General features: G+C 29.4%; 1 non-coding gene across 1 annotated transcript; it reads right to left on the reverse strand.

Annotated features, from left to right (window-relative positions):
- Nucleotides 1-632: 632 nt before the first annotated feature.
- TRNAA-CGC (transfer RNA alanine (anticodon CGC)) lies at nucleotides 633-704 on the reverse strand. The gene has a single exon. It is a non-coding gene; the product is annotated as a tRNA-Ala (tRNA).
- Nucleotides 705-10,452: the final 9,748 nt, after the last annotated feature.

Raw genomic sequence — 10,452 nt, forward strand, 5'->3', positions numbered from 1 at the left:
TTTATATTATTTATATTATTACTAGGATAGGATGGATTCTTAGATAGTGCTTATTACCGTAGCTTAGTACGGTCATGTACACAAGTCAAGCAGGTTTTTTAGTACTAATTACAAGAATCTGGATACTATTAATTTGTAGCAGAATTCGTTACGGATGGTGTTAGCATTGTCAATGTGCTTATGAAACTCTGCCATTGTGATTTTTTTATAAGTTACCTTTTTAATACTTTTTTTTACTCAAATAGATACTAGATGTCGCTATGTTTGCACTGCAGTACTTTTAGTATGCGTCAACAGATGGCGCTGTAAGCTTCATTAATCGCTTCAACGGAAATTCTGCAACTACTAGGTACCTATATGTTCAACTCGAACATTCTGGAAATTCTTAACTAATTAAAATTCTACGTCAGTGTTTGACTGCACCGTACTATATATTATTATTATTTATACATAATTAGTAATGCTTGCAAGGAATTCATATTGTAGAATTGTTTTGTTTGTAATTATGATTCTTTTTATTATTACTAATATTAGAAAAAAATATAAATTACAAGAGAGTTGTTTCAGTAACTTTTCTTTTTAATGTAACAAATATCATAAAAATTAATTAAAAAAAAAAAAAAGTTATTGGCTGGAGGTGCTGGGATTTGAACCCAGGACTTTCAGCATGCGAAGCAGACACTCTACCACTGAGTTACACCCCCAGATGAGGCTACTCGCGAAATTAAGCTTTGGTTTATACATCTTTTAGTTATATGATTTGAATTTATAAAATTCACCAATTATCGCAAAATTTTCATTATTGTAGGTATATATAGACCGGGAGATACTGACACAAAATTTCGAGTCATTTGTAACAGGATGGCGGTTCTACAGGGGTCTTAGTACGCAATGACAAAAAGAAAAACGATGGCGTGAACGCTGGTACCGGAGGCTTAGTCGCGTGGGCGTTAGTCGAACTCGTCGGAAAATAGCGAAAGTCAAACGATTTGTAACAGTATGGCACTTATTTTTCCTGTAAGTTTGAGGATCAACAAATATAAATACAAAATTTCAAAGATCTATGTGTTGGAAATCTTCACTTATATAAATTAATAATAAATTAAGTTTTCAAGTATGACAGCACTTTTTCCCCCTACTACAAGTATGGCAAATATAATAATGGTCACATTTTATCAAATACTCTCCAAAAATCCAAATGCAATACTGGTACAAAAAGTTTGGCGAAATAAAAATTTTTTGCAGATTTTCGGCGGTATGGCGACCATTTGGAATCGTCCGAAAAGTATGGCATGGCGATTTTCGTAAATGGCTGCACGACGATAGTTACCTGTGCAAAAGTTAGCCTGGTACAAATGGTTGAATGATTGTTTTATTTAAATCAACACATTCGCGTCGGTATGGCGGGCTGTAAGTCACACCGGAAAAGTATGGCATGACACTACCGCCTACTACTTTTTTATGGGCTATCGGCAAATTCTAAAATTTTTGTGTTACAAATCGTTTGACTTTCGCTATTTTTCCGACGAGTTCGACAAACGCCCACGCGACTAAGCCACCGGTACCAGCGTTCACACCATCATTTTTCTTTTTGTCATTGCGTACTAAGACCCCTGTAGAACCGCCATCCTTGTTACAAATGACTCGAAATTTTGTGTCAGTATCTCCCGGTCTAATAGGAAAACGTGTAGATAGTTTTGTATATAATACACATTTTGCGAATATGATATGATTTTCATGAAATGGTTTAAGACGAGCTTTTGAAGCTTAATTATTTTCTCTCCATAGCATTTTTAGAAGTTTTTTTTTTTGTTGAATCGTCTATAACTCTATAGTTAGTACTATTTTCTATCAATGGTTTGGCACTTGATAAAGCATAGATAAAACTTTTGCCTTAATCAAAAATTATTATGGATTATGGCATCGATAAACCTGTAAATTATACGTATGCGTATCATGTACGGGTTTAACCAAGTTGGAAAACGCAAATATTATTATTTATTATGTATAATAAAAAAAATACCTATACCCGAACTTGTATATAATATTCACATAATATACCTAATTCACAGTATTACAATAATATTGTAGTTGTGCCTTATTCATGATTATTTTTAGCCCGGTGATCAGATATTGTTTTGATCCTAAATTTGTTATTCTTTTATTTTAGTGGAAAGATTAATAGTGTAATAATTGACTGTGTTCAAATTTAATAATTTACATTTCTTTATTAAGTACAAATTATGCTAGGATTGTATTTAAATATTTTTCTTACAGAAAAATCGTAATTTCTCATTTAAACTCGTAATTTATCATTTATGTAGGTAATCTTTTAAGTTGGCAATGGTTTACATCGTTATTGCTTTTGCTTTGGAGTTAATTTTTAAAATATAATAGCTTCCTAATAGTGATAAAATTGACTTTTTATATTCATTCAGCTTTAAAGTTTCTGTTTCAAAAAAACATAATTAATGTTCAATTTTTAAAAACGAATCGGTGCTAATGTTACTTATTATATTGAATTCTTTAGAAATGAGTCATTATACTTTGCATATCAATATGTAATACCACAGGTAATACATTATCAATCTAGTTATAATATATGTACTAGGTTCTGTAAAAGTACCTATATTACTGAAGTAGTTCGTTTTTGTCTATTATAAGCTAATCGGCACCTTTTAACCTTATTTAAAAGTATAATATTTTGTTTTCCACTTTCAAATTGTTAGGTACCTACCTATTTTACCTAAGATTTTACCGATGCATAAGGTTTTGTGGTAAAAGTTAGTAAAAATGTTAAATAAATTTAAGCTGACGCTAAGTCGTCGTTGAGACGGGACTGAGTTTCAAAGAAAATATTGCAATAAGATATTAGAGGTATAGTATACCTATTCATCAATACATATTTCTCACCGGTAACTTTAAATGTTTACTACAATATGTATTAACTTTTTCAACATTACTTTTTAAAGTAGGTAATGATTTGAAGACAAGAACCAATCTATACTAATATTATAAAGCTGAAAAGTTTGTTTGTTTGTTTGAGTGAACGCGCTAATCTTAGGAAATACTGGCCCGATTTTAAAAATTATTTCGGTGTTAGCTAGCCCATTTATCGAGGAAAGCTTAGAGATAGAGGCATAGGTATATCGTCACGCTAAGACCAACAGGAGTGGAGCACTGCGGGTAAAACCGCAGCTAGTAAATTATAAATAGTATAGGCACACAGTAGGTAATTTATACAATAATATTGTTTTGACGGAAAATAATTAAATATAAACAAATTAAAATACCAAATTTATCAAACGAGAATCCACAGGATTTAAATTATGTGGAGTGGAGTAAGTTATTCTATTGACGTCAATCGTAATTTCTCAATAAAATTAATACCGTTTTTAGATCTTTTATGTTTGGTTCAATATAATTTATTATCATTACATTAATTAGAAGAATTTGACACATTTATGACATATTTAGACAGCAATAAATAATACTTTTTTTAATATTTTGATTTGAAAGTGTATCTCTCCTCGTATTTCGCTATACTTATTATGAATTTTCGCTTCAGTAAGTAAGTAAGTAAATATGTTCACGAAACACGAATGGGTGTATTGAAAATACTTACCTATCACTTTTTCCCTTGAAAGCTTTCTAAACGTAAAAAAGGCTGAATAATTGATAATAGGGCTTTAATTGATCTATGAAACACGTTGAAAAAAAAAACGTTATTAAAAAAGTTATTTTTCTTTTGAGAATCATGTCGAGTGGGTTTTTTCAATAGGTATATTTTTGATGCAATGTGTCCTTCCCCAAAAGATGACAAATGAGGGAAATTCATGTATGGTCACGTACGCATACAATAATGTACGTAAATAATGAAAACATACTGTAATATGTAATCAATACTTTGTTATATTATTTTCCCTGCGAAGTAAAACGTTTTCTTTTTCCTCTGGCTTATTTTTTTGGATAACAAATTACCAATATGAATTTACGACAATGAGATTAATTAAGCTTAATACTAAAGATACTGTATAAGTTTTTTGATGTTTCTTTGATGTATGTCTATAATTTTAGAAAAATCTTAGGTAAAACAACTTTATTGCTATTTTCGTTGTAGATATTGTAAAATAAATCTCAATTGCAACAAAAGAAATTTTCTAGCTACGAGTATTTGTGGTTGTGGTATTATCTGTGCTACGAGTTCGTTTCTGTAGAGAGGCAGAACTTCACAACATTTTAAAACTTTTAATACTTGAAAATTGTTTATGTCGCATCTAAATAGCTTTAATGGCTTTAACAGATGTTTAATTAAGGTTTTAGACCTAGGTCCTTATAAAAATTAAGCCGAGGTGATATGGTTTTTGCAAAGTAATCATGATAGGTATTTATTATATTTCGTAGGTTCTAAGTACATAAAGGAAGAAGATAAGCTCAAAAATATTTTTTTTATTCTGTATTTTCAAGATGTCTGCTGATTATCGTGATCATTACCCTCGTGATGAATAAATTAATTTATATTTTTATAACCAAAAACAACATTACCATAATTGATTTGTAAATTAAATTAAATGAATTATTCAATTACGAAATACGTCAATCACTTAATATTAGCTACCTACTGCACAGTTCAAATATTTTAGAATTATTTTGAAACGATCAAGTGAATGTAAACAATTTTTTTCATGAACATTAAATCTTATGCTTAAGTACTTAGTTCGTGAAATATATGTCTAAGGTAGATAATAATAGATATTTAATATGAAATTGATGTGATTCAAAATATGTTGGGGTTTTTACGTTACCATTCATAGATAAATATTAAATATGTAGATATTTTTTTCAATATGTAGATAATTTTTTAGGTGCATAAATTTGAATTTTTCATATTTTCTTTAATTTTACCTATGAACCAACGAAAACTATGCGAATGATCCAATACTACGAAATTAGTCATATTGCCTATTTTTTCTCTGTGTATAATAATTGTAAGTAATTGTAGAAGGAAGTTATAGGTCATAACTCATACAAACATGTCCCAATATCCTTAAATAGAATCTCAAGAATGAATCAAACGTATAGTAAATGCTCAATGGAGTTACCAATTAATATTGTATTGGGTTCATCAATGAATTGAACACTGGGATGTTTAGTTTAACCGCAAAATAAACAATGATATGCGTTTTATAAGTCACGCGTGATGGAGTACGTAAGTCTGATCTGTGACGTACGTTGGGAATGAAAATGAATAGAACTTGAGGAAAACTCGAAATTACTGAAATGTAGGAAATATTCATGAATCTTAAAGTTGGTTACTTGGTTTTTTAATAGACATCTAAAAATAAATAGGTTCTATAATAGTCTTGGTATATATGCATTTTTTATGTTCATCGCTAGCACTGGGGCCGTATTATGACCTCTTATTCCCAGTCAGTTTACGTCGCGAATTGAACTGACTGGAAAATTCAGATATTACCATAATTAACCATGTATCTGTCTGGAAATAAGAGGTCATAATACGGCCCGATATTCCAATTATGTAATTAGTAAGGAAAAGATCAGTAGAGTAAGTAATTTTAACATTATTAAAACTAATTATTAATTGTTCAAAATGAGACCCCTCATTATGGATACATTAATTTATTTTCTTCTGAAATTACAGATAATAATTAAAAGTAAAACAAATGAAAAAGACGAAATAATAATCGAATTTCAATACTGCGCTCATGCACCGCAAACATGTTAAAAAAGTCCTACTAACTTTAAAACTTCAATAACAAAGAAACGTCTAAGAAAGAAAATATGTCCATATAACTATTACATATTTATTTAGTACCAATGAAACTATTTTCTTACCTAAAATTCAGGTCTTTAATAAAACATCTTCGTGTGTTACTTTCAGTCATAAGAAAATTATAACTGGTTGTTAACTTGACAGACGGACAATTTTTCGAAGACGTTGATCAAGATTCAAGACCCATGTGTACTCCATAATAAAGATTCAATATTTTACGGATAATATGGTATCGAAAATACAAGTTTAAGGCCTATTTGTATCGAATCGAAGAATAAAGTAACAAATTTTAAATTTTTAAATTTTTTGTTGGTTCGATTCCCGGTCGATGCAGGTGAATTTTCGAAAATCTTTGAATGCAGTTCTTTTTCTATTAATAAAGGAATGTTTCCATTCAGCAAAATTTGCTATCTTCATTATTTCAAGTACTTTCCCTCCAGGGCCCATCGAAAATTTCCACACTGTATACCTATATGTAGTATAATCTAATAAACGACTTTTCACTTTTCGTTTGAACAATTTTGTGATGGATGGCCCCATAGTTCGTAGGCAGTTTCTTTGTTGGCCTTTTAAAAGAATCTTTGGAATTTGCATGATAAACCAATTATGGCAATATACATAAATAAATAATTTGGAAAATCCAAAAGTGCACGCCTCATAATTTTTTTTTAATAAATATTTATTAATTATTATTTTTGTTTATTTAATAACAATTAAACCACATCGAATCAGACTCTGAAAAATGAAAGGGTTCTATTCCTGAGCATACTCAAGCGTAAGAGAAAAAAAAAGACTCGATTAGTAAAGTATTTCGGTCGCTATCGTGTTAACAAGAAAAAGGATCCGCACATACAGACACACGGACGTCCAAGACAGAACTTTTTTAAACTGTTTTTTAACTAGTTTAAATAACAAAAATGACATCAAAAATATCATGAACGTTAAAAATAGTGTTTTTTCTTAATATGTGTGTGTATGTATTATCTTACAAGTGCAATGTATGATACATAAAGACATTTTAAGTTTGAAAAATCAGATGTTTTGCGCGAAGTGACAGTAGTACCCACCTCAACGCTTCGCTTATGAGGCGTGCAATAATTAAAATAGGTATTTATCTAGCTACTTTTTCTATATATTATGATTTAAATATATTATGTATTATATAAAATGTTATTTATTATGCTAATTTATCCGGCTGTAATAGGTAAAACAGGATTATAATATACATTTAGCTACAGGCAACAACTTACACTTGTCTTTTTTGCATCATTAACAATCCATTTGAGGGTTAATTGTTAATTAAACATATAATAAAGAACAGTAATGGGTGCTAATTTCATTCTCATGTCTTATATTATAATAACACTGTGATAACACCATAGAAAAAAGCAAAGGAATTTTCTTTAACACTTTGTTTGCTGATGAATGCAAGATTTATTAGTGTTTATTTATTTATTTATTTAATTCTACATATAAAATTTGTGCCCTTTTTTAATATTACATAACTTTCGTTTCAGTAATCTTTTATAGATATAGATTTCAATTTACAGTTTATTATTGAATACCTTTGTAAAATTGTTATCTTTCTGGACGATAATTTTGGGATATTTACATATTCAAGTACTCATAAAGATAAAAAAAATAAAGCTTAGTGACACTGACCCATGATAAAACACAAATCAAACGCTTTCGAGAAGTTTCGACGCGACACAAATCCCAGAAACGAATCACAATGGATTCCAGCATCCGTATTAACGGCTGTCTCAAGTGCAATAGGCCTAGTTTACACATGCTTAGTACTAAACATTAGTTATCCTATAAGACCATTGATACATTATTTTTACACTAAAAAGGTTCAATTACCAAATATAATTCATTATTTAAGGAGATGTTTAATTGTGGATAGCAGATAACATTAATAATTGCAAAATGCTCTTTTGTTGTTAATTTTGCTTTACTTTGAAACACCCAAAACTGGATATTTTATTTAGAAATTAAAGACTTTTTAACGGATTTTGAACGCGATTTATTCATTATATTATTTTCCCGACGTTTCATTTTTGGATATTTTATTATGACCCAACTCAATAGAATGATCTTCATAATCGCAGTTTCAAAAGAGGAGGCTCATTGTACTAGTTGAAATTAACGGCATTTTTTCTTTACACAAATTAGGTATATCTAATTAAAGCTTAGCTGTGGCACAGTTATAAATTATGGCTAAATGTAAAGGATATTACAAAAGCATTGTTCCAAACTGTTTAACGGAGCCAAAATGTATACATTAAGTGTAGTCATGGAGATGAAATATCCTTTATTTATATTAAAAGTTCATTCACATAATTTCCTAACTGGTTATTGACTTTTTACGTTTAATGGACTTTTGAGAGCAAACGAGCTTTGTGTTTGGTTTTATACATCCATCGCTTCAGGTATGCTCTTAATGAGTTTGGCATTTGACCATTCGCTTAAATATACATGTAAAAAGTAACGTTAACTGTACAACTAAATAAATGTACTTCATTCATCAAATCTAATGTGCACCGTAATAAATCAAATATCGACTAAAGATTAGTAACTAAGCCAACACGAACTAAGCTATATCCGTGGAAGCTTCTAGACTGCGGGATCATATCACTTGACGATCGTATGATGTCTGCTGTTACATCACGAATACCGTTCGCTCGATATAAGCTCGAATCGAGGCAACACAATGGTCTATTATTTTCGGTTAACAGAAACAATTAAATAATTGTTGTGAGATTTTAGAAATGATGCTGGTTGAACGGAATTTAGAATCGTTTGGATAAAAGGATGATGAGAATTTTCAGCTTTAACAAATTAAAAATATCAAATATGTATTACTTATATTGAAGGTATAGTTATAAGCTAAAGAGTTAACTTTAATTCCTCGGTTGGATGCAAAACTTCATTGATATTAAACGTGACCTAATTTATAGAAGCTTAACAAAAACAAAATTGAATACTAACCTATTTAGCCGGTTATGAAAAGAATTTTATGAATACATTAATTTAAAAACTTATTTTAGCTCGAGAAAAAAGCTTTTATTTTCACATAAGAAAGCAAAATATTAAATCATAGATGATACACATTTTGCTAATTGTCTTATTTTTGCATTTACTTTGTACGTCAACGTAATCTTGTATGAAATATTTATAATGTAGCCAATTAACCTTTTTTAAAGTGTGTATTTAAATTTAAAATGAATGTTTACAAAAAATCTAACACCATCATTAATTAAGACATTTTTTATCTCAAAAAAAGAAAAAAACATTTTTTTTCTGTTATTCCATCGATTTTAATAATTTACTACTGTGCATTTTACATAGCCTCAATTATATTGACCTTCCTTCTTATCAGATGAGAGTTGAGAGATTTGGTGATTATAAATTATCACTAAGTCAATAGAAACTGTCTCTTTAGTCTCAGTGATAAGTCCTTACTCGTTATTATTGATATTTATAGTCACGAAGGTTCTCTTTCTCTCTTTATAGGCACCTACCTTCTAAGATTCAAATCAGCTCTGCAAAACTGTTATATTGTATTTATTTTAAGATCCCACTACTTGTGATTTTTAAGATATCTGTTATAAATATTTCTAACGTCCTACTTCCTAGTAGTGTAACTTAGTATCCTGCGTGCTGTTGTGTAAATCTGCGGATTAGGTATATCATATTTTTTTTAAGTTAATTCTTAACAATATGAAGTATAATATGCATAAGATAAAATACAGAATGTGATTTTATCAGGAGGAGACGATATTTGCCTAATATTTTGGTAACATTAAGTAATAAATTTTAGACCAGCCAGGCTTTGATTTTTTCATATTATGAAAATTTTATAAGAATGAAAAATATTTTGTAACTAGGTAAGTAGGTATATCATTAGTATTTTGGCTTTTTATAAGGCATAACAATCAAAACTAATCAAAGGGCATAACACATGCTTTATCGCCTTTAGACAGCTGATACTCGTAAAAAGAAAAATAATTTTCTTTTGTGTACTGCATAAAATGCATTTTGTTATAGCAATCCAGGCACCCACAAGGTTCTGACTTCAATACAAAATTTAATTTTCTTTACGATTTTATAAACAGAACTAAACAATGTGTATGTATGTTAACTTAGTTTAAACAACTCAACACCTAAAATTAGCTAGGTACAGTTAAGTTTTATGGAACACATAATGGCAATAACAATATGTATCATAAATCGGATAATAAGTAGAAGCGGAATTTATTGCGCAGATTTTAAAATGATTTGGGAAAACCACTTGAATATAAATAGAAACATTAAAATTTAAGACACCTGACAAACATTGTTTTTTGCTCAGTTCCAGTTAGGGTAATTTAGCAAATACGTAATTTTATTATTATTGTCGTATGTGAGTAACCTGTAAATGTAACTTTATTTTGTATTTATTAAATAATATTGAAGTTATCTTCATTAACGTTAAAAACTTGGCAATACACCAAGTATTGCCAAGTTGGCATGGGCAGATCATGCAGATGCACTTTTCGTCAGGTTTATAAACATTTTTCGACGGTTTTTAACAAAAAAAGAGTACCCTAGAATACTGAATTGAGGTACATATATATTCATTATTCATATGAAAGGTAGGAGATTAATATTCATTA

This window comes from Colias philodice, chromosome 6 (genome assembly GCF_061535455.1).
Source record: "Colias philodice isolate Cphi_HAF_F1 chromosome 6, ilColPhil1 Martin Lab GWU primary, whole genome shotgun sequence".
In the NCBI taxonomy this organism is placed as follows: Eukaryota; Metazoa; Arthropoda; class Insecta; order Lepidoptera; family Pieridae; genus Colias; species Colias philodice.